The sequence below is a fragment of the Lepidochelys kempii genome, chromosome 2 (assembly GCF_965140285.1).
Source record: "Lepidochelys kempii isolate rLepKem1 chromosome 2, rLepKem1.hap1, whole genome shotgun sequence".
Taxonomy (NCBI): Eukaryota; Metazoa; Chordata; order Testudines; family Cheloniidae; genus Lepidochelys; species Lepidochelys kempii.
Genome location: NC_136381.1, coordinates 15,684,313 through 15,707,154, shown reverse-complemented (window position 1 = coordinate 15,707,154; position 22,842 = coordinate 15,684,313). Strand labels below are relative to the sequence as shown.

The 22,842-nt window shown below is 44.4% G+C and overlaps 1 protein-coding gene across 3 annotated transcripts in view; it reads right to left on the bottom strand.

Annotated features, from left to right (window-relative positions):
- The window catches only part of ST3GAL1 (ST3 beta-galactoside alpha-2,3-sialyltransferase 1), a 132,289-nt gene that overhangs the window by 45,353 nt on the left and 64,094 nt on the right, over nucleotides 1-22,842 (bottom strand). Inside the window, exon 2 of one of the 3 annotated variants that reach the window (XM_073330071.2) lies at nucleotides 421-496. The exons of the other annotated variants lie outside the window; for them this stretch is intronic. The gene's annotated coding sequence lies outside the window, so the exon portion shown is untranslated. The remainder of the gene's footprint in view (nucleotides 1-420; nucleotides 497-22,842) is intronic. 3 annotated transcript variants of the gene reach the window in all.

Below are 22,842 nucleotides of genomic sequence, written 5' to 3'. Positions count from 1 at the left end.
ACCCAATTTTAATTCATTTTATTTACTAATTCCTGTGTTTGCTCATGTTTTTTTAAGAGTACGCCAATTAAGAAAGTTGGTTCATGAGACTGACAATGTGATGCTGTTGGACCTGAAGCCCGGTGAAGTGAACGGAAAGATTCTCACAGACGTTTGGACAATGCTCAGTCTTTTGCCTCAAGGTCACCATTTAAACCCCTACGGTGGTCAAAATTCTCATCATCTGCCCATTCTTCACTATGAATTTGGATGGTCTCACCTTCAAAGGGGACAATTGTCCATGAAACCAAAAGAATGCCCCCCCCCAACGCACACACCATCTTTCTGGGAACTAACTGGCAGTATTGACAGTCTGAAGCAAACGGTCAAGGGTTGAAGGGAGATGGAGACTGAGCACCCTTCTCATACACAGAGACGAACCTTTCAGATGAAGGTACAGGCATGCTGGCTGCGACTGGTGGGGAAGCGTCTCATGTCACTGCCTGTTCGGTAGATGCTATGTGGATAGATAAAAGAATTCAGCCTTGAATGCTGCCAATCTGGCATTCGAGTCAATTAAAACAATTGCTCCCACATCCCGATTGAAGGCTTCTTCTGCCACATCTTGGACCAAAACCGATCCCCCCCTACAATGGATTTATAAATCTTGAAAACCCGAGTGTTTCCACAGGAGGTGCTGCTGCAGCCTGCCCTCCAGAAGAGCGTAGGGCACGTCTGCCACAAGGGAGATAGCAATGCCAAAGATGCTCAGTATATGTGTCTAATCCTGCCTTCCTGCAGCTGAGCTACCATATAGAGGAGAGAGAACACCACGAGGAAGGAGTCTGAGCAGCCTCCTCCCCCTGAACTCCATCAACCTCCATCCGCTTCGTTCTTCTCACCCACTTAACTTGGGAGTGGAGGGCAAGGTGAGGAAAGGGAAAAAGAAGGAATGTTTCAGATAAAACATGGCCAGTTTCCAGCTTCTCTGCTGTTATTGACATTGCAGGCAGGCAGAGAGAGAGAGAGATTTTGTGGTTTTGTGCCTGCAGGCTGCTTTCATTGCTGCTGGATGTCTATAGCCTAAAGAGATTTTGTTTGGGGCAGTTAATTTCAGTGGCTGCAAGGAAGTAATATTGTTTCACATGGTGGCACAGGTCCCACGAACTGTGCTGAGCGATTGTCCCAGTGTGGCATTAGCTGGTACTGTGTTATAGGCCACACTATTGAAACTCCCTCTAATACCAATGCCTTCTAGCCTTCCACATGTAACCCGATGCACTTGAATTTAAGCAGTCTGGAGCAAATGGACAAGAGAACAAGCCTTTCTTTAGTATAAGGATAGAGGATAGAACTCTGGAAGCCACCATTTTACAGAAAGGTTGAAGAAACTTTGGAATTGATGGAAGGGTTAAATCTGGTTCCTAGCAGCATTACCAAGGGTTTCTTTTTAAAAACCTAAAGAAGAAGTGAAAGATGAGGAGATGAGCATAAAAGAGCCCTGCACTTTTGTGTGAGTATATAAATACTCAAGGGTTGTTCCCTATACTATACTCACTAGTGCCCTGTCCTGTTCACTTTCAAATGTCCCGTTTCCAACTGGACTTCCACCACTTCTCTTTGCAAACTATCCCCTCAGACTATTAGATCCCATACTAGCAGCTTCTCCTCTCCATTTGCCATAGCTCATTTTATCCCATTACTCCCAGAGATATCACCCGAAATGACTCCTCTCCTTTCTGGGGGTTTACAACCCCAACAGGCTCTCATGTTCTCTTCTGATCACCTCTCAGCCAAACAGCACACGCTTCGCTCCTTTAATCTCGTCACACAAATCAATCCTACCAACCCCCAATTATTTTTTGCTGTTCTTTTCTCAACGCCCTCCACAAGTAGCAATGCTATTTGGTTGTCTAGAATTAAAAAACAAACAAAATGTCCTTTTGCTTACAGACCCTTACAGAACTGTTGCCTTGTCCCGGGATACAATGTTTCTGCCTGTGCAACCCAATGCAGTATTGGAGGGTTGTTTTGTTTTTACTGCTGATTGTACTGCAAACTCAGAGTTTACATGTCCACTATCTGCTATTATCTACAGAACTATACCAGCATCCCTGCTCTGCAGGTTTCTCTTGCTCATGGAAGATCTGTATTTTAGACTACTCCCACTCCCCAAACACAGATATATTAGCCTGAAGTTTTCCAAACTGAATCTTGTTTTATTCTTTCTGACCTTATTTCTAACCTTTCTGGATCCCTATGTATTACTTCCCTACATATTACTGGTGTGTTGGGGTTTGTTTGTTCGTTTGTTTTACGTTTTCTTAAACTAATTGGGTTTTTTTAAAAAAAAATTCTGGATTTACAATAGGTTTGTTTGTATGTTAAGTTGTGGTCTTTCTACATTTTTTCTGGAAGAGATTTGTGGCTTTTCTGCAAAACTGTTGGGCTGTTTCTGTGCCCTCAGCTGCCAATTTCCATCCCAGAGGTGATTGTACTTCAGTGGTGGGTTAAATGATTCTTATGCCTAAAAATGCATAGGGACCCTTCTGTACAGTGTTATGATAGGGAACTGCATGAAGATAGTGGGGGATGAGATAGATAATGAATTATTAGAACCAGGAATTGTTTGGTGAAGCTTAGGTTAGCCCCCACATCCTCAGTCTTAAAATCTCCATTCCAGCAAAGCAGACTGGAGGATTAGGAAAGTCTATGCATGAAAACGGTGCCGATTACATGGTTTGGATGTAAATATAACATGATTTGTGCTCTAGCAGACTAATTTGATCAATTAAACCTATAAACCTGTGTCACATTTAAATGATACAGAAGGCCAAATTCTTCTCAGTTACATCATGTAACACCAGTAACTTCAGTGAGCTTGCAGAGACATAAAGGAGAGTAGAAGCTAATCCTCGGTATATATTTTTATTCAGTTAATAAAACCCCTATAGTTCAATTCACTGCTACAGTTTCTCTCCCTTTCCCCCATGTGTTACAGAAAACAGGAACATAAATCAGTTTTTCCAGGGAAGACAGTCTTTTATGTCCCACTGACCTCAGTATGCACAAATGTCCTTGGACACTTTCCAGCTAAACAGTTATGAGTTCAGGATAAACCATATAGATTAAATGAACTAAATAATATAAAGAAATCCTCCACAAGAAGGATATGTAGAGTAACTGCTCTGCCGGGTCAGCCGTAACTAATGCAATGTCTTATCCTATGAAATGACAATGGTGGTGGGGAGTCTTGTATGTTATTTCAAACCAATTCTCAACAAGTTTGCAGATAAAGCCAGACATTTGCCACCTATACAGTATCCCTGTGCTGTTGGATGATGATAAGTTACTTGCTACGCTGTAAATATAACCCACCCTAGTACTGTATAGGTTTTCTCCCCCTCTAGTGGCTGGTCTACTTGAGGTTAACAGCCAACTACTGCTACCATTTAATGGAGTTATTCTTTTAGTTCAAGGTTAGTGTTGAAAGTCCTGGGTTCAAATCTTGGTGCTAGCCTATGTGGGGCTTGTTACATGTAGTCATTCATTCTTGAAAAAGCCACTTCCCTAGATTGATGTCAACTTGCAAAGTGTTGAGCTAAAGGGGCACATGGGAGCAGTGGGTAGATTTTTCCTCACACAGATATTTCCAGCTTTGGTTTATTTAGGTAATGGGAATGAATTAAAGTCCCAAAGTGCTTTACAAACAGGAACTACTTCTCTTTCTCTCTTTCACACACACACACACAATGCACAGCAACCACCCCCACCCCAGGTTAGTGCAAGAAGTGAAGGATACCATGTCTGATTGTGACTCCATAGGGAATAAAAGGAGGCACTTGCAAAAAAGTGCCAGCGGATCTTCAGTGATCAAAGGGCCTGGGTTCTTACTTCTGTGGCTCACCTGAGAGACAACTGGCCAAATTCTGCTCTGTAAACCGGTGAAGATCCAGAGCAGCTTCTGGAGAGGCTAAAGCTACCCTGGATTTAGGCAGGGGTTACAGAGCAGGAGCCATCCCTTAAAGAATCCTAATTCCTGCACCCAGCCACACAGATGACCTTTGCAAGAGCTGAGGAGTGGAGCTGTTCAATGTCCAGCTGTAGGCTTGCCATCCCCACCCAGGCTCATCACCGTCCACCTTTCTACTGGACTCCCTGACCAGTGTCTGGCTCCTATTCAGAAAGACACTTCACTGGAATAACCCTCTCCTGGAGGCTGCAGTACAGGAGAGAGTCTCTGGTTATGTTAGATGAATTGTACAATTACGAGAGAGTCTGACGTCCCTTTGCAGCATTCAGTTGAAATCAGGAGCATGAATCTCTCTTAACTAGATGCCACTTGGACCCTGTGGAAGCCCTTTGTCAACGGCGAAGAAAAAAATGGAACAATCGGCTTCAGGAGATACTGACCCATCACATCAAGGCCTCTCCTCACCCTTCCCTCTGTGCTGTTTTTCTTGCCGTGGTGCCATCTTCAGTGACATTGTTGACCCCTAGTTGTGCAAGCTACGTGTGTCTGCCCCTCTCTTGTCCTTTGCAGGTACATATACAGCACCTAGCATACCAGGGTCCCGCTTCACAGTTACAGCTCCCAGGTGCTACAGTAATGCCAATAATAAATAATCATCATGATTCAGCCCCGGCTCTGGCACAAAGCTAACTCACCTGCATGTCATAAGTCCTACGCTGCTAACAGCTAAAGGGGCTTCTCCTCCACCTCAAGTGTGGGAGGGTAGAATTCTGTGGCTCTTGCAGGCAGGTTGTGAGGCTGCATCATTGGCCACCTGTGGCCAATAGTCCAGACCAGGGGTCGGCAACCTTTCAGAAGTGGTGTGTCAAGTCTTCATTTATTCACTCTATTTTAAGGTTTCGCGTGCCGGAGATACATTTTAACATTTTTAGAAGGTCTCTCTCTCTAATATGTAGCTAAACTATTGTTGTATGTAAAGTAAATAAGGTTTTTAAAATGTTTAAGAAGCTTCATTTAAAATTAAATTAAAATGCAGATCTTATTAGTATAGTGTGATCCTTGCCCTTGTTTTTCCTTGCTGAGTTTTCCAAAGTCTGGCACATATTTGGATAGTTTAAGCTGCACACAGGCTTCTGAGAGATCAGTTGTTAACTGGCTCCGAGAGGGACAGAGGATAGGTTTCATGTGTGAAAATACCTGTTTACACAGGTATGTGGAGCCAAATGCTGAAAGCACTGCAAACGCAATTTTCTTCAAACAGTTCAATTTCACGGGCAGGGACGTCCCGCAGGTCAGAATAGAGGACCCATGATCTCTCTCGGTAGCTTCAAGTGCACTCCGCAGATCTACAAACTTTGATGCCCACAATTCTGAGCTTTTTAACTGAATGAGTTGCAGTTTGAAATCTTCAAACACCCATCCACTGAAATACAGACAAATCCAAGTCGCTTTTGTTGAATTTTTCAGGTTTAATTAGAAAAGAAAGCCTTGGGCCAAATCACTGGAAATCTTGAGATCTGTCAGACAATTCTGATTCCAGTTCTTGCATGTACATTCCAGTCTCATCGACACTGACAGTGCAACGTGTCGATAGCTCTTTTATGTGTTGGAAGCAGCAGAAAGTGGAAGTTCGAATATCCTGAGAAAAAACTGCTAGCTTTACAACAAATGCCTTCTAGGTTTCATAAAGATCCAGAACCATTTGCCCTGCACCCTGGAGATGGAGGTTGAGTTCGTTTAGGCGAGTGGTGATGGAAGTTAGAAACATGAGCTCACACAGCCATTTGTCATCGTCCAGTTCGGGGTAGTTTTGTCCTTTTTCTGACAAAAAGGCTTTGATTGCATCAAAACAGTCTACAAAGAGCACCAAAACCTTGCCATGACTTAGCCACCAAATGTTGTTGTGAAGTGAAATGAATGGACATCTAACTTTGCTTTCTTAGGAGCTGACATTTTGTCAAATGTACCCCTCAACTTACAGTGGGGAAAAATACCGCGACAGACTACGTCATACGCAATGTGCTGTTCCACGTGACATGATAGTGATGTAAGCAGCAAATCAGGACTTAAAAATATCCCAGTACAGTGGTACTGGAACAATTTTTAAGGTGGGGGTGCTGAGCTGTGCCCCCTCTTGCCCCTGTCTGCACCCCTCACTGCCCCAGGCTGGGGCCAGTGGGCCCCAGCTGGGGGCAACTGCAGAGCCCTGGGCTGGGACCCCAGAATGGCAGCAGAGTGCCCGGGACAGGTGGCTGGGACCCAGGGCCAGCAGTGGGTTGAGCGGGGACGGGCGGATGGGACCCCGGGTGGCAGGGGGCCAGCAGTAGGATCCCAGAATGGCAGCAGAGTGCCCGGGACAGGTGCCTGGGACCCAGACAGTGTGAGTGCCACTCAAAATCATCTCGCATGCCGCCTTTGGCACGTGTGCCATAGGTTGCTGACCTCTGGTCCAGACCATGGCGAAAGCTCCACGCCCCCTATCTGGTATTTCTGAGCCTAATCACGGATCCTGCAGCCACACCCCAACCCTCTCTTACATGCTGGCTCCATTTGGGGCAAGGGTAGAGATCCCCTCAGCAGCCTACAGGGGATGGGGAAGGGAACCTTCCCTGTGGGTGTGCTCTGCCTGTGCCCCTCCACCAGAGGATGAGAGGTGAGGACGGCCCAGCCGCTTCCATGCCAGAAGTGGCCATTAGTCTGTGTGAATGTGTCTGACCCTGGTATGTGCCTGTCGGTGACCAGCAGCTCTACGGTGCTTTTACCCCAGGGGCCAGAATTGTGCTGCTGAATCATAGAATCGCAGGACTCGAAGGGACCTCAAGAGATCATCTAGTTCAGTCCCCTGCACTCATGGCAGGACTAAGTATTATCTAGACCATCCCTGACAGGTGTTTGTCTAACCTGCTCTTAAAAATCTCCAATGATGAAGACTCCACAACTTCCCTAGGCAATTTCTTCCAGTGCTTAACCACCCTGACAGTTAGGAAGTTTTTCTTAATGTCCAACCTGAACCTCCCTTGATGCAATTTAAGCCCATTGCTTCTTGTCCTATCCTCAGAGGTTAACAAGAACAATTTTTCTGCCTCCTCCCTCCTTCTTGTAACAACCTTCTATGTACTTGAAAACTGTTATCATGTCCCCTCTCAGTCTTCTCTTCTCCAGACTAAACAAACCCAATTTTTTCAATCTTCCCTCATTGATCATGTTTTCTAGACCTTTAATCATTTTTGTTGCTCTTCTCTGGACTTTCTCCAATTAGTCCACATTTTTCCTGAAATGAGTTGCCCAGAACTGGACACAATACTCCAGCTGAGGCCTAATCTGTATAGAGTGGAAGAATTACTTCTCGTGTCTTGCTTACAACACTCCTGCTAATACATCCCAGAACGATGTCTGCTGTTTTTGCAAAGGTGTTACACTGTTGACTCATATTTAGTTTGTGGTCCATTATGACCCCCTGATCCCTTCTCCAGTACTCCTTCCTAGGCAGTCATTTCCCATTTTGTATGTGTGCAACTGTTGTTCCTTCCTAAATGGAGTACTTTGCATTTGTTCTCATTGAATTTCATCCTATTTACTTCAGACCATTTCTCCAGGTCATTTTGAATTTTAATCCTGTCGTCCAAAGCACTTGCAACCCCTCCCAGCTTGGTATCATCTGCAAACTTTATAAGTGTACTCTCTATGCCATTATCTAAATCATTGATGAAGATATTGAACAGAACTGGACCCAGAACTGATCCCTGTGGGACCCCACTCGATATGTGCTTCCAGCTTGACTGTGAACCACTGATGACTACACTCTGGGAATGGGTTTCCAACCAATTAGGCACCCACCTTATAGTAGCTCCATCTCGGTTGCATTTCCCTAGTTTGTTTATGAGAGGATCATGCGAGATAGTATCAAAAGCTTTCCTAAAGTCAAGATATACCACATCTACCACTTCCCTCCTATCCACAAGGCTTGTTACCCCATCAAAGAAAGCTATTAGGTTAGTTTAACACAATTTGTTCTTGACAAAACCTGACTGTTACTTATCAGCTTATTATCTTCTAGGTGTTCTCAAATTGATTGCTTAATTATTTGCTCCATTATATTTCCCAGTAGAGGAAGAGGAAGCAGGATTTTATATTAAAACAGGATGTGGACAACAGAGTTTGCATGCTGGAGGCAGATCCGATTCCCCACCCCCACTTCCTTGGACCAGAAGGATGGGATGTTTTGTTATAAGCTGGCTATAAAAATACATACATACATAAATAAAATACAAGGCATGAGGCCAATGGCCTGGGCAAGAGAAGAGGTGTGGATGATGCCTGCGGTGAGGATCCTTCCTTCCCCAATGAAAGCTGGTATATGGGAGTTTGAGCTGCCGTTCCAGAATTGTTCCTCTTGCCCCATCATCCCCCACAAAGACCCCCTCCATGGGGGCAGGGATCCATGGCTGTGGAGGAGATAGGATTGTGTGTGTGTATGTCTACACACACACACACACACACACACACAGAGTCTAGGGCTGTACCCTCTTCTTTAGCCACCTCCACCCTGGGGGCAGCAGTGTCCATTTCCAAGCTGTCAAGGAGCTGGGCTAAGCTACAGGTGCTGCAATAGGCAGGGTAAAGGCCTCTGAGAGGATCCGCAAGGCAGGACCATGGGGCAGGACCATGGGCCATTTGGTGAGGGCTGAACCCTCCTGCCGCCCAGAGTGACTTAGGGAAAAACTCCATGTAAGGATCCTCTCGGGACTTTCTGCTTCCTAGGCTCCAGCCACAGGTGGGAATGATCCAGGCCTTGGAAGATATCAAGAGGAGAAGTGGGTTTGAGTTAGTGAAGCCTGAAGAGGCCTAGGTACTGGTGGACAGCTGGTACCTGTTCAAAGGGGTCTGGAACACATGACTTATGAGGAGAGGCTGAGGGAACTGGGATTGTTTAGTCTGCAGAAGAGAAGAATGAGGGGGGGATTTGATAGCTGCTTTCAACTACCTGAGAGGTGGTTCCAGAGAGGATGGTTCTAGACTATTCTCAGTGGTAGAAGAGGACAGGACAAGGAGTAATGGTCTCAAGTTGCAGTGGGGGAGGTTTAGGTTGGATATTAGGAAAAACTTTTTCACTAGGAGGGTGGTGAAACACTGGAATGCGCTACCTAGGGAGGTGGTAGAATCTCCTTCCTTAGAAGTTTTTAAGGTCAGGCTTGACAAAGCCCTGGCTGTGATGGTTTAGTTGGTGATTGGTCCTGCTTTGAGCAGGGGGTTGGACTAGATGACCTCCTGAGGTCCCTTCCAACCCTGATATTCTATGATTCTATGAAAGGGCTTGCACTCCAAATAGCCCAGTATTTCCCCAAACTGGGGTGAACATTTCACGGCCAAATGTAATCTGATGGGATTGAGGGCTGTAAGATCTCACTCCCAGGATTTTTAAGCCAGACAATACAATGGATACCATTATTCATGCAAACACTGTCACTAGGTCAGATTCACAGCCAGCAACGTTTATGTTCACCATATGGAATTCACTAACCAGGCGGGGAAGAAAGAGCTAATGTGAGGTTTTAAGGATTTTTAAAAAAAATCCAGTGAAGTTTGGTTTCATTTTTATGCCTTTTGTAACTCCCTGGTTTCCCTGAGAATAGATTTCCTCTGGTGCTTCTGTCTCTGGCCAGAGCCATGGAGAGCGGAGGTCCACAAGAGTAAAAACCACACACAGAGAAAATACTTTATCAAGTCTTGAATAAAAGTTGTGGTCCACTAAGGCCTTGTCTATGCTGTAAGCCTTGTGTAGGGTACATGTAACATGCTACAGTGAATAGCAGGCTGCGTCTACACTGGGGTGTGAGAGCAACATGTAGCAGTGAAAGGCTCTGGCTGGGGGTAGACAGCAGGGAAAGGATTCAGCAGTGGGGAGCTTCCAGAGTTTTCCCTGTTTCCTCTCCCCATGACAGAACCTTTCCCCACTGCTGGAGCCATTCCCTGCGATGAGGAAAGGCTCCAGCACTGGGACACGACAGTGTCAGGGGGAAGGCACTGCTTGGGTTTGTAGAGAGCCGTAGATGCCTCTAAGGTACTGGTGTGTCTTTACTCTAGTTGCCTAAGCAGCGCCCCAGTGTCTACACTGCTATTTATACCTGGGCTATCTGTGTGTGCAGTGTCTGCACTCGATACACCACCGTAAACATTGACGTAGCCTTAGAGTGTGGGGTGACGGAGATCGTAACGAGCTGGCTTGTACGCGTGTGTGCCACTCTCCTCTGCTGAACAGACCGAGAACTGCTCCTCTGGGAGAAACAAGGCCTGTCTACACTTCAAACGCTGCAGCTGCGCCAGAGTTGCACTTCCGTAAAGACACAACCAATGGGTTCGCCCATTGGCATAGGTGCTCCACCTCCCCGAGAGGTGGTCACTGGGTTGACAGGAGAATTTTCCCATTGACTTAATACTGTTTACACCAGGGGCTAGGCTGATATAACTGCATCGCTTCAGGGTGTGGATTTTTCACATCCCTGAGCGATGTCGTTATACCGACCTGATTCCCTAGTATAGACCAGGCCACAGATCCTAGACTGATGAAGGAGAATCTGCCTCAGCTGTTAATTCCAATGGCAGGAGCTTTAGGAGGAGGATGACAACAGGTCAGCTCCAGCCAGCATGGACATGTTTTGATTAACGATGGTGGCATCTTAGAGAAAAAAAACAAGTGTGTTCTTAGCTCAGATTAGCTAGCTTGGGTTAAAATAGCACTGAAGATCTGGCAATCGGGCTTTTAACTTGGGTTAGCAGCTCTCGTTCAGCCCCAGGCTCATCTGTACGCTTTAACGTGAGCTGCTAACCCAAGTTAAAAACAGAGTTGCCGTGTCTTCACGGCTGTTTTAACCTGTTAGCTAAAGTGGGTTAGTTAACCTGAGTTAAGGATACACCTTTTTTCCAGTGGAGACATAGCCACAGTGAAAAGCAAGAAACCTTTCAGGGCCCCAGATGTATTGCAAGACATATAATCTTTGTGGCAGATTTCTATGAATGGCTAATATTATGCACACCTACATAAACTCGGGGGTGATTCATTTCCGACACGTTCAGTAAGAACAAGGTGTCACAATATTGCCAGAGAACTTTCCCATTTACCATTTGATAATTTAATTAAATTAGGAGAGGATTTTGCTTGTAATAGCTAAATAATCCCCCCCCCCTTCCTCTCCAGTGCTGTTTTGGGGTGTTTGTGTACATGGTCAAAACAGAAGATAAGGTGCAATTGCACTGAATGCCCACAACCTGGAACAAGTGGCTCGGGGTCCAACCTTCCTTCTAATCTGAGGAAAAACAACTTGCATCCCTTCTGCCCCTACTTTCTATTGCATTGCAACACACACATTTCTTTGATGGTCACTGTGAAGCTGGGTCACATTATATAAAGCAGGCTAGACTGTCAGTGTGCAACCCCTAGATTTATTAAAACACTGTAACCCCAGGGGACACCAGTTAAAAGCAAGGTGCCTTGTGAAGCCAAATATTCTCAAAGCATCAAACCCTATGAGGAAATGCAGGATGGTGGCCTGGTTAGAAGGCAGCAATTCCCAGGGATTATTCCAAGATGGAGAAAGGTGTCGGGAAAAGGAGCTGACATCATTTCGTTCATCATAATGCATGGGAAAGAACTGGAAGTGGTTTCTGCAGAGTAAGAGTTAAGCATCTCAGGAGGTTAACTGTCTGAATAAATCAATGTGTATCTCACTTTATCAGCCTGCAGACTTCAAGGCAGGCCCAGGCTAGGCAGCTAGATAGGTGTTCTCTCTGCCTGGTGATTTAATCTACACTTGAGTAGATGATTCAGAGCGGAGCCGCAAGTCAGGTTAAGTGAATGGCCTTCTTGCCCACCTCTCTGCACAGGATTAATAGCAACTCGCATGGGAAACCTGGATTCTGGTCCCTGAAAATAAATATTTATCTTGGCAAACTTCAGTGCACATCACAGAACGGGGTTGTAAGGGAAACCCTCTCTGCGGTTTTCCAGGGAGAGGCTGGACCAGAAGAGTCTGGGTGCCTGTCTGCACTCAAACAGCAACTGTTCCCCCCTCCCGCAGGCTGGGCAGTGCAGACACATTCTGTCCAAACAGGCTGAGGAGAAGTAGAGGCTTGCCCTGCCCCTGCATACCTCAGCAGCTACTTCTTCATGGACTGGTTTCTCCTAGGACGGACTCGCTCTCGCTAGCAACTGAAAGGAGCAGCGTCGACATTGTGGCACGAGCTAACCACCCAACCTCGGACCCTGAAAGTCAAGCAGGCTTGTACTCATGTGGCTATCCCATGCTGCCTCCCCTGCCATAACGTCCACTCTGCTATTTTTAATGCGGTTGCTTGAGCGAAGCTAGTGCATGTCTGCCTATGCGGACTGGGGGCCATGCTCCCAGGTACAGTGTAGACATAGCCTTTGTGAACTCGCAGTGCTAGTGAGCAAAATGTGAAAAGGATCAGGTCGGGGTTATACCTTCCCTCCTAGGTAGAGTGCCAGGTTAATTTCTAGACCAAATTCCTACTGCTGTCATCTGAGCTGGAAATCCCATGAAAGAAGTTAGAGACACAAAATGGGTGAGAGAGACAAGCTTACGAGCCACACAGAGCTCTTCTGCAGGTCTGGGAAAGGTACTAAGAGTGTCTCAGCTAAATGCAAGGTGGAGCAGATTGTTTAGCATAAGTAATTAACACATCAACATCAATGCACTTCTGGGGATATATCACAAGCTACATTGATGGCAACCACATGTGCTTAAGGGGGTGGACCTAAAGCCAGCAAAGTCAACAGGCTTTGGATTAGGCTCTAAGTGAAGAAGGACTCAGTAAAAGGTTTCAGAGTAGCAGCAGTGTTAGTCTGTATTCGCAAAAAGAAAAGGAGTACTTGTGGCACCTTAGAGACTAACCAATTTATTTTGAGCATAAGCTTTTGTGAGCTACAGGTCACTTCATCGGATGCATTCAGTGCATCCGATGAAGCTGTAGCTTACGAAAGTTTATGCTCAAATAAATTGGTTAGTCTCTAAGGTGCCACAAGTACTCCTTTTCTTTTTGACTCAGTAAAAGTGACTCTTGAGGTTACATATTTAGTCTCCCTTCCTGATCCCAAATCACTATGTATAAGTCAAAAGATGGATTTTCCTAGCTGACAGTGCGTCAAATTCAACCCAGAATCTTAAATCCATCTGTGGCTTTTCTGCTTCTGAACTCATCATCACTCATCCAGGTACTCCTGTCCTCAGTCACTGTGGTAGCTGAACTTCTGCCTTGAGAAGGTAGCTAACAGTTGTCCTGATAATGCATGAGGCAGGTCAGAATCCATCTCCCTTCACTGAGCTCCATTCACCATGCAAGGCTAAGCGTCAATGAAATAAGTTATGACTAGAAAACACATGAACTATTGAAACCACTGGGAGTTATACCCTGGATCCATGTCATTTATAGAGAGTTGATAAGCTAAGTAAAGGGCCATTTTAGATTGACACCAATTACTGACTATAACCACACCACTTCAACCCGTGCCAGCCTATGTGGAAAAATGACTAACATCTGGTAATTAACCAAAATAAACCTCCCCAGCTGACCTTTCCTAGCTCATTATGGCTATAACAGAGCAAGACACAGCTAAGTCTGCAGCCCGTGTTGGCACATTTTCATGCAAACATCATCCGTGTGCCAACATGTCAGTTTCAGAAACCAGCTGTGATGCTGGTAAGCCAAGTGCCAGCTCTGGCCAAAGCCTAGGTGTCAGCTGAGAACTGGCAAACACACAGCTGGAAGACAGGCCAGGTCACTTGTGTGTCAGGATAGTTCAAGGTAGATGTTAAAATGTGTAAGAATGCAGTTAATGTTTAAACATCATGAAAACCTGGTGGGATGTTGCATGCATTGTTTTCACGTACCGGTACCCTGTTATAATGTAACAGCAAACAGTTGCATTGTATATACCCCTGGAATTAAGTAACCCATCAAATGAGAAAGAAGCCTTGTGTAATGCAAATGAAGAACAGAAAAGTGCTAATTCCTGCACATGGAAAGCAAATGGTCATTGTGTGTGTGAGATCAAAGACTTTGTTAAGAGTATTCCTCCCCTCACCCTCCATGAAGAAGGGACCTAAGTGAGAACTGTTGCTGTCAGTTTGGTTTCTGTGAGAAGAAGCTATAAATGTGGACCCAAGGAAAAATTCTTCATCTCTGGACTAGGTGGATTTGAACAAGGCAGAATAACTGAACGAGACGACACAATTCCACAAAGTTACTCTGGGTAGCCATAAAAGACTTTTGGGAAACTGGCAGATTATGACATTTCTGCTACCTTTTGAAATTATAGTCTGTGACACATCTATACAAATATTTGTACCTGCTTTAACCTCTCAATAACTTTCATTCCTTTTTCTTAGCTAATAAACATGTAGTTAGTTTACTATAGAATTGGCTGCCAGTATTGTCTTTGGCGTGAAATCTAGGATGCAAATCAACCTGGGTGAGTGACTGGTCTCTTGGGACTGGGTGTAACCTGAATATTTTGTGATTTTTGGAGTAAGTGATCATTACATAGTTCTACCTTGCCACCCAGGCAAGCTGACTGGACTGTGACTCCATTATAAGACTATTGTAATACCTTGGGAGTTCACATTTGGGACTGGGTTGGTGAAATCTAATTCTAGAACACACCACCAGTGTGGGGTGTCTGCCCTGCTTTTGACACTGTGCTCGGAGGTTGGCACTCATGGTCGTGAGCCACTCCAGACAGTGAGACTCCAACCACCACTTGCAAACTGCTCCACAGGTGTCCACTGTTTCTTCCTCCAGGCCCTGACAAAAGGCCAGTGCCAGGAGAGATTAACTAATGCTAGTGGGGGACTGTCTTTGCTGGGAAGCTACGCTGTCTTAAAAACATGCTCGCATGATGGGTATTGTAGCATGGTGAGCCCCACGGCTGAGCCAGTTGCAGTATATGTCGCTTCGGCATCTTTACTTACTAAAGGGTTTCAGAGATAAACTAGAGAGCCTCTGACAGAAAGAGCCCATGGTCCAATTTGGCAACGCTGGTGCCAGCATATTATGAGCAGCCTTGGATTGCTTCACAGCCTGACGTATTGGATGCTTCACAGCTTGACAATGTTCACCAGCAATGTGCTGATAACTACAGCAGAAGAAAAATCATCATCAGCACTGTCCCTTACAGATGTGCATTGCTGGGAAGCTACTTTCAGATCATAGAATCACAGAATCATAGAATATCATGGTTGGAAGGGACCTCAGGAGGTCATCTAGTCCAACCCCCTGCTAAAAATAGATCAGGTCATCCAGCTGACTGTCCTCAGCTTGGTTAAGAAATCATACTTTTCTCCCCACTAGGCTTATGTTAGCAGATCTCTTCCTACCCTACACTATAGTAGATATGTCATCAGAAGCTCTTAAGATAAATACCTTTCCTCCCCAACCTCCTCACGTGCTGCTAGGCAGGCAAGTTGGGTTGCAGACTGACAGTTTATAAGCCTGAACTGGGACAAACTAGGTAGTAGCTTCTCTGATATGGGCAACTGTCCACTAATGGGTAAGGCCGGGGCAGTCTTTTTGTAGTGACAAAGCTAATCGTACAAGCTACAAGGAGTCAGACTGTCTGGCCCACGTGCTCATCTCTGACCATCCTATCTAGGATTCCCTGCATATCTCTAATTTGAAATGAGGACAAACAGTTCTTTGCCTGGTTGTGTCCTTGTAAACTGACAATTCTTTTCTTATAATAATTACACCATCTACCCTGAGGCAGCATTAAACATTTATTCATTATATGCACTACATCTTCTTCCTTAGAGAAGACTTGGTATCTTTGTTCTTTAACTAACCCAGGTGTGATTTCACTTTTGCACTTCTTATGTTATGGAGATGTGAAGTTTGTAAATTATGAGCCAGTTTCAGAAATGCACGTGTCACATCGCCCATGCACAAACTCCAGTAAGTGTGAGCTCACACATTGGCGTTTGCGTCTATATTGGCACTGGCGTTTGTGCAAGGGGGTGTGTGCAAAACAGTATGCGGTCAATCCATTACACATCCTTTTGAAAAATTAGTGGTCGCATGATAAATAGTTTGTAAAGTGTCAACAAATAGCATGTTACAGACATAACTAGTGTGCTCATAACCATCTATAATCTATATCAGTCAAGGATGTTATACGCCACCTGTTGATCTATTGAACTCTGTAACAAACTTTGACAGTTTGACTAAAAATGTACTGAATCACCTATTAATCATGTGTTCATTTGTATGCATAATTGATCAATGTACCCTTAATTTCAAGTGTAACCAGTTTGGCCTGGCATGTGCTGCATGCATTTCCTCCCACTCCCAGTGTTATGAAGGCTGCATGATCAAAAGTCAAGTTCAGCACATAGCACCTAGTTCTGCCCCACTGAAGTCAATGGAAGTTTTGCCTTTGACTCAACGGCAGCGGAGCTGGACCCACAGAGCAGCCTGTACACAGGAGGGGAATTGCAGAGATGAAGGATTCCAGTGACGCACAAATTGCAGGCTTTATGTCTGGAGTTTAGAAAAGGGTTTTAAAAGAAACAAAGATTAGCATACATTAGAGGCACAGAAAAGGGCTTCACATAATCCTGAATATGAAAATATGTCAAGTGTTGCACACAAAAAGGATTTGCATATATCAAAAGGTGCCTATAGGATGGCTGGACTGTGCAATCTAAAGTGCATTAAAACGTTAATATTGAATAGCGTCAATACTGATCATTGAAAGCCAAAGGGGACCCCCTGCCCCCAAAATTGCAGCACCTTTTCTCAGTTTTCTTACATGATTAAAAATACAAGAGAGATGTCAAGGCAGCCAGTGCTCTTTGCATGTTGAAGGGGTTTCTGGTTCAAAGAGAAATTCAAAGTATCCCTTTCTCATATAGGCAAGATTAGTAGAAGATTTAATTAATATAGCACAAAATGGATTTTCCCTATTTAAAAACAAATGGAGTATTGTGCTATAGTCCACAGGTTTATGAAAGCAGGAAAATTAACACAAAAGAAAACAGCATCCAAATCAGGCAACCCAGGTATAAAAGAAAAGCTTTGCCTTTGGAGTGCTAGGCTGAGATCACAGAGCCCGTGACCCAAGCTCCATAAAGCACAGCTGGAGTGATGGTGATAGGATTTGCATTCAGCACCAGGGTTGCAGTTGGTCCCATATCTTAAAGGCACAGCAGAAGTTAGAAGAACACTGTTCATAGGTCATTGGTTATTGAGTCAGGGTTGCGATGCCAGGGAGTGTTTGCAGAGGTGGGATATACTTTTGGCTATCTGCCCTTTGATGCAATCTGGTGTATTACAATAGCAAGACATTTCACTCAGCAGACGTATCTTCCTGAGCCAGGGAGAAAAGTCATCCCCAGCAAAAATGGCTAAGTACCATCCCGAGACCCAATGGGGCAGGATACACCCTCAGTTTATTGAATTTCATGTCTGATGTAACTCTAGTAGCATCAGGGATGATCTCAGCAGGAGCAGCAGGCATTATCTCAACACAAAGATGTAGATGTAACATCTGAGCTAAAATCTCACGTTCAAGTGTACATCTCCCACTGGAAAGTTTGGGATGATACAAATGTGCATTCCAGAATAGAATTTCACCAGCGTGGCACTTTCCCAAACCCTTGCCCTTTCCTGCAGCCCTTTGGTAGAGAAGAAGTGTAATTACTTTAAAAGATAGCCACTGAACTCTGCCTTCACTCACACAAGTGGCTTTCTTCCCAATAGACCTCAGAACTTTATGCGCACGGGAATCACTTCACTCATGACTGAAACGTAGCCATATCTGGGGTGCAATGTGAGAGCTGTTTAACAGTGCACCAGCATCGCTACACAATAGCTTGGAAGAGGACGTGAAACTATTGAGTCTTATTGAAAATGAAGGGGTGATTTAGACAGGGAAACGTTACCCACTTTGGAATTAGTTCACCGTCTGGGGTTCACACTCCCACTCTCGTCAGAAATGTCATGGCAACTTTTGAGGTGGAATTTTCAAAAGCTCTTGGCAATGGCCTAAAGCTGAAGTTTCTGATAAAACTGCCATTGATGTCAATAGCACAGTCAGGCCAGTGCTGGATGCTTTTGAAAATGCCACCCCTAATGACCATGTGGGCAGAGACTTGGGCCGATGTCTCATTTGAAAATAATAAAGCACCAACAATTGACAGTAGAAATTTGTTTTTCAAGCGGGAGTAGCCATACTTTTAATCTACAAAAAGAAAAGGAGGACTTGTGGCACCTTAGAGACTAAGAAATTTATTTGAGCATAAGCTTTCGTGAGCTACAGCTCACTTCATCAGATGCATTCAGTGGAAGATACAGTGAGGAGATTTATATACACGGAGAACATGAAACAATGGGTGTTACCATACAGACTGTAACAAGAGTGATCAAGTAAAGGTGAGCTATTACCAGCAGGAGAGCGGGGGGAAAAGACCTTTTGTAGTAATAATCAAGGTGGGCCATTTCCAGCAGTTGACAAGAACGTTTGAGGAACAGCGGGGGGAGGAATAAACATGGGGAAATAGTTTTACTTTGTGGAATGACACATCCACTCCCAGTCTTTATTCAAGCCTAAGTTAATTGTATCCAGTTTGCAAATTAATTCCAATTCAGCAGTCTCTCGCTGGAGTCTGTTTTTGAAGTTTTTTTGTTGAAGAATTGCCACTTTTAGGTCTGTAAATAAGTGACCAAAGAGACTGAAGTGTTCTCTGACTGGTTTTTGAATGTTATAATTCTTGACATCGGATTTGTGTCCATTTATTCTTCTACGTAGAGACTGTCCAATTTGACCAATGTACATGGCAGAGGGGCATTGCTGGCACATGATGGCATATATCACATTGGTAGATGTGCAGGTGAATGAGCCTCTGATAGTGTGGCTGATGTGATTAGGCCCTATGATGGTGTCCCCTGAATAGATATGTAGGCACAGTTGGCAATGGGCTTTGTTGCAAGGATAGGTTCCTGGGTTAGTGGTTCTGTTGTGTGGTGTGTGATTGCTGGTGAGTATCTTCTTCAGGCTGGGGGGCTGTCTGTAAGCAAGGACTGGCCTGTCTCCCAAGGTCTGTGAGAGTGATGACTCATCCTTCAGGATAGGTTGTAGATCCTTGATGATGCGTTGGAGAGGTTTTAGTTGGGGACTGAAGGTGACGGCTAGTGGCGTTCTGTTATTTTCTTTGTTAGGCCTGTCCTGTAGTAGGTGACTTCTGGGTACTCTTCTGGCTCTGTCAATCTGTTTCTTCACTTCAGCAGGTGGGTACTGTAGATGTAAGAATGCTTGATAGAGATCTTGTAGGTGTTTGTCTCTGTCTGAGGGGTTGGAGCAAATCCGGTTGTATCGTAGAGCTTGGCTGTAGACAATGGATTGTGTGGTGTGGTTTCAGTGAAACAGGGGCAAAACCCACATAGTTTCTTCACCTTTCGTTAAAATCTCCCCAGGGACTTGCAGAGAACCTTTTATTTCATGAATTCAGCTCTTGTAAAAATCCCATTCTACTCTGCTTGTTTTTAACAGATCGGTGTTGGGTTTTATCTTCTTCTTTTTTTTTTAAGAGAGAAAAAGAGTGCTGAGAAATAATGACTGTGTCCATACATAAGTCATTACTAACAGAGTTCAGCAGACAAGAGCCCCCATGGGGGAACTGACATATGACTTTTTGCAAAGGAAATTTAGCAGCTGCTGAAGGGTGTCACTGTTTTTCAGAAGCATTAGCAAGGACGGAGAAGTGCTCTATTTGAGTAATCTAGACGCTTCATCCTGATAACTCACTGCCGTCAGCTCGGAATTTGACCAGTAATGGCTGCTTGTTCTCATGGGGACACTGCCCCACTTTGTAAGAGAACATGAACACCAGAGAAATAACTGCACCTGAGTTCTTTTGATCATTCCCACGTGTTCATTTAAAAAGAGAGCCTTTTAGTTAATATATCTTCAGGTGGTATGAATCGATGCAGCACTATTGACTTGAATCTTTATTTCAATTATGCTCCTCTGACTCACATCAGCCCATTGTCAACAGTACAAATAATTTTCTTACATGGGCAGCAGAAATGTGTACAAGATAGGGAAACAGAGCAGACATAGGCAGTATATTGGGCGGTTATGGGTTACAGGAAATAGACATACTATGAGTGCAAAAAGTTATCTTGTATTTAAAAACAAACTCAATTCACCCCTCTTGATCCAACTCTCCTCTAACAGGACGGCGTTTTAATCTACTACAGGCATTTCTCATTTCCATACTGGGCATTTGTTTTTGCATCCACAGGGCTGAAATGTATTTATTGGCTGCAGTCATGCCTATTTGAGAAATAGAGCTGTGCCTAGCTTGAGTAACTCAACAGCATGCTGATAAGTTCAAGGGAGACAGAGCCCAGAAACAACTTTGGCATCGCCTTTTAGCACCAGACCAGAAAACTTTCAGCTTAAAATCATTAAAAATACAGCTGTTTATAATGACACCAGATTCGACTGGAGCATAAGGTTACACGAGCCTCAAACTATGGGCCTAGTTAGGTCCTGGTTTGCATGGCAGAACGATGAAGTAAAAGGCATAAGGCTTGCCCCGATTCCCTTGTGCCTGCTACATGCATCACAGATAGCAGCATAGGAAGGGAAGCAGGTTTTACAGAGCAGGGCAGATTTAAGGGTCAGAGCATGGTCAGCAAATGGGCAGCCTGGGGCGCAATGGTCACATCACCTTAGGCTTTTTTAAAGATAAAAAGGTAACAAAAAACAGAAAACAAAAATCACAGGCCTAAACAAAAGTGGAATCTCACCCACATTGTGTTAGTTGCATTTTTCCAGTGATTGGAACCTTGCACCACAAAGATACTTTTCCTTGGCAAAGTGTTCTGTGATGCTATCCAGTTCCAACTTTGCTGTCTCCATTGTCTCAATTGCAGGAAGAGCAAGGTCCCTCAGCTGTGCCCATGGTACTGCAAATGCATGTTCATAGTGCTCATTGTGCACTCAGCACTAGCCATGCCAGTTGGTAGGGTGAGAAAAAGTCAACACAACGCTTCCATTTCTGGAAAAACAGCGTCAAGAGGACTTGACACTCTGAAATTTTATTCTTTGTAAAATAATGCAACTTGAAAGCCAGTGTCGTGAACCAAAGCTAAAGAAAAATATGAGTATTGTCCCAGGGGTTTAAGAACTTCCTCCTTTGACTCTTCTAAAGTTATATTCTGAAATGGACAGGATGGAGGAAACCAAGTAGAGTAGCTACCTCTTGAAATCCCTTACATCGATATTTTAGTTCTCGACCCTATTGTCTAAGACCTTGAAATATCTCCTTTGATGGTTATCCTTTGCTTCTAACACAGAACCTTATTCAAATTCATCCTCCATGTGGCATACCTCTTCCTATGGCTTGGATAGTTTGTAGTTTCAAAACCCAGTGCTTCCCACCTGTCCTGAGATTCTTTTACAAATTTCCTCACACTTTTCTTCAGATCTGAGCTCATTCGCAGTGCTCTCAAATGTCCAGGGAACTTTGAACAGGTCAATGGTTTTTGACTGAAGGATTCCAGAGGTTGCAGTCATGATCACGAAGCTCCTGTGCCATGATAACAGATTGAGGTAGGACACCCACACCAAAGACAGGTTGCTTTTTGCTCAACGTTTGTCCTCACTACTCCAGTGTTCAGCCACAGTTTCATCTTCCAGGCATTCAATTATACTCTGAAAATTTACTGTCATTGCCTCAGTGGCTTTCATTTGAGCTGCCCATCTACTCTTGCAGAGTGCCTTTAGATGTAAAGGTCTCCTTCATTTTTCAGAAGCCTGTTCAATTTCATCTGCTGCATCAATCCTGTCAACTTCTTCAGTGGTCTGAACTGCATCATCAAGTTCCTCTTCCCTTTGCAAAACTGTACTCTCTTGAACAAGTGTTTGACAATAAAGATTATTTTTAGTTCTTTCCATTGATGGTTAGAGTCTGCAAAATATACAAATATGTCCTGCAAAGTTGCAAAGAAAAACTTCAGGTCTTGACTGGACTTTTTTTCAGCAGCATGCACCAAAACTAGGTTAATTTGATATCCTGGGCAATGGGTGTTTGGTGCATACATGTTGTCTCCCTTGCCTGAAGATACTCTCTTATTTTTGCTGGCAATCTTCCATGTGCTCTGACCACAATACTGGCCCCATCATATCCCTGTCCAGACACGTATTTGGGGTCTAACCCATATTTGCAGGATACAATATTAGTTAACTGGTCACATAAGAATGCAGCATCTGCCTCATTTACTGCCACAAAGCTTACAAAACGCTCTTTTATATCTGCTTTTCCTTTGATAAGATCATTATTAACAAAGTGAAGCAAACTGGCCATTTGATCAAAATGGCTAATATCCATGGTTGCATCTTCATTGACGGTAAAAAACTCAACTACTTGGCGACTATTAAGTATGCACATCCTGGTTTCTGATGCTAAAAGACTTATAAATTCATCAGTAGCTGTCTTGCTCAAAAATTTGATGCTCTTGGTATCACTAATAGGCTGGACAAAAGTTGTATTATGTCTGGCAAGTAGCTTAATGATACTCAAGTAAATACCACAACTGTTGCTCTCCAGAACTTCACAGGAGAGACAAACTAGCTAAAGTTTTGACTGTGTCAAGTGGGGTTGCCAACTTTTTAATCGCACAAAACCGAACATCCTAGCCCTACTCCTGCCCCGAGGCCCTGACTCCTTCCCTGCCCCTTCCCCGAGGCCCCGCCCCCCGCTCACTACATTCCCCCCCCTAGGTGGCTCGCCTTCCCCCACCTTCACTCACTTTCACTGGGCTAGGACAGGGGGTTGGCATGCAGGAGGGGGTGAGGGCTTTAAATGGGGGTG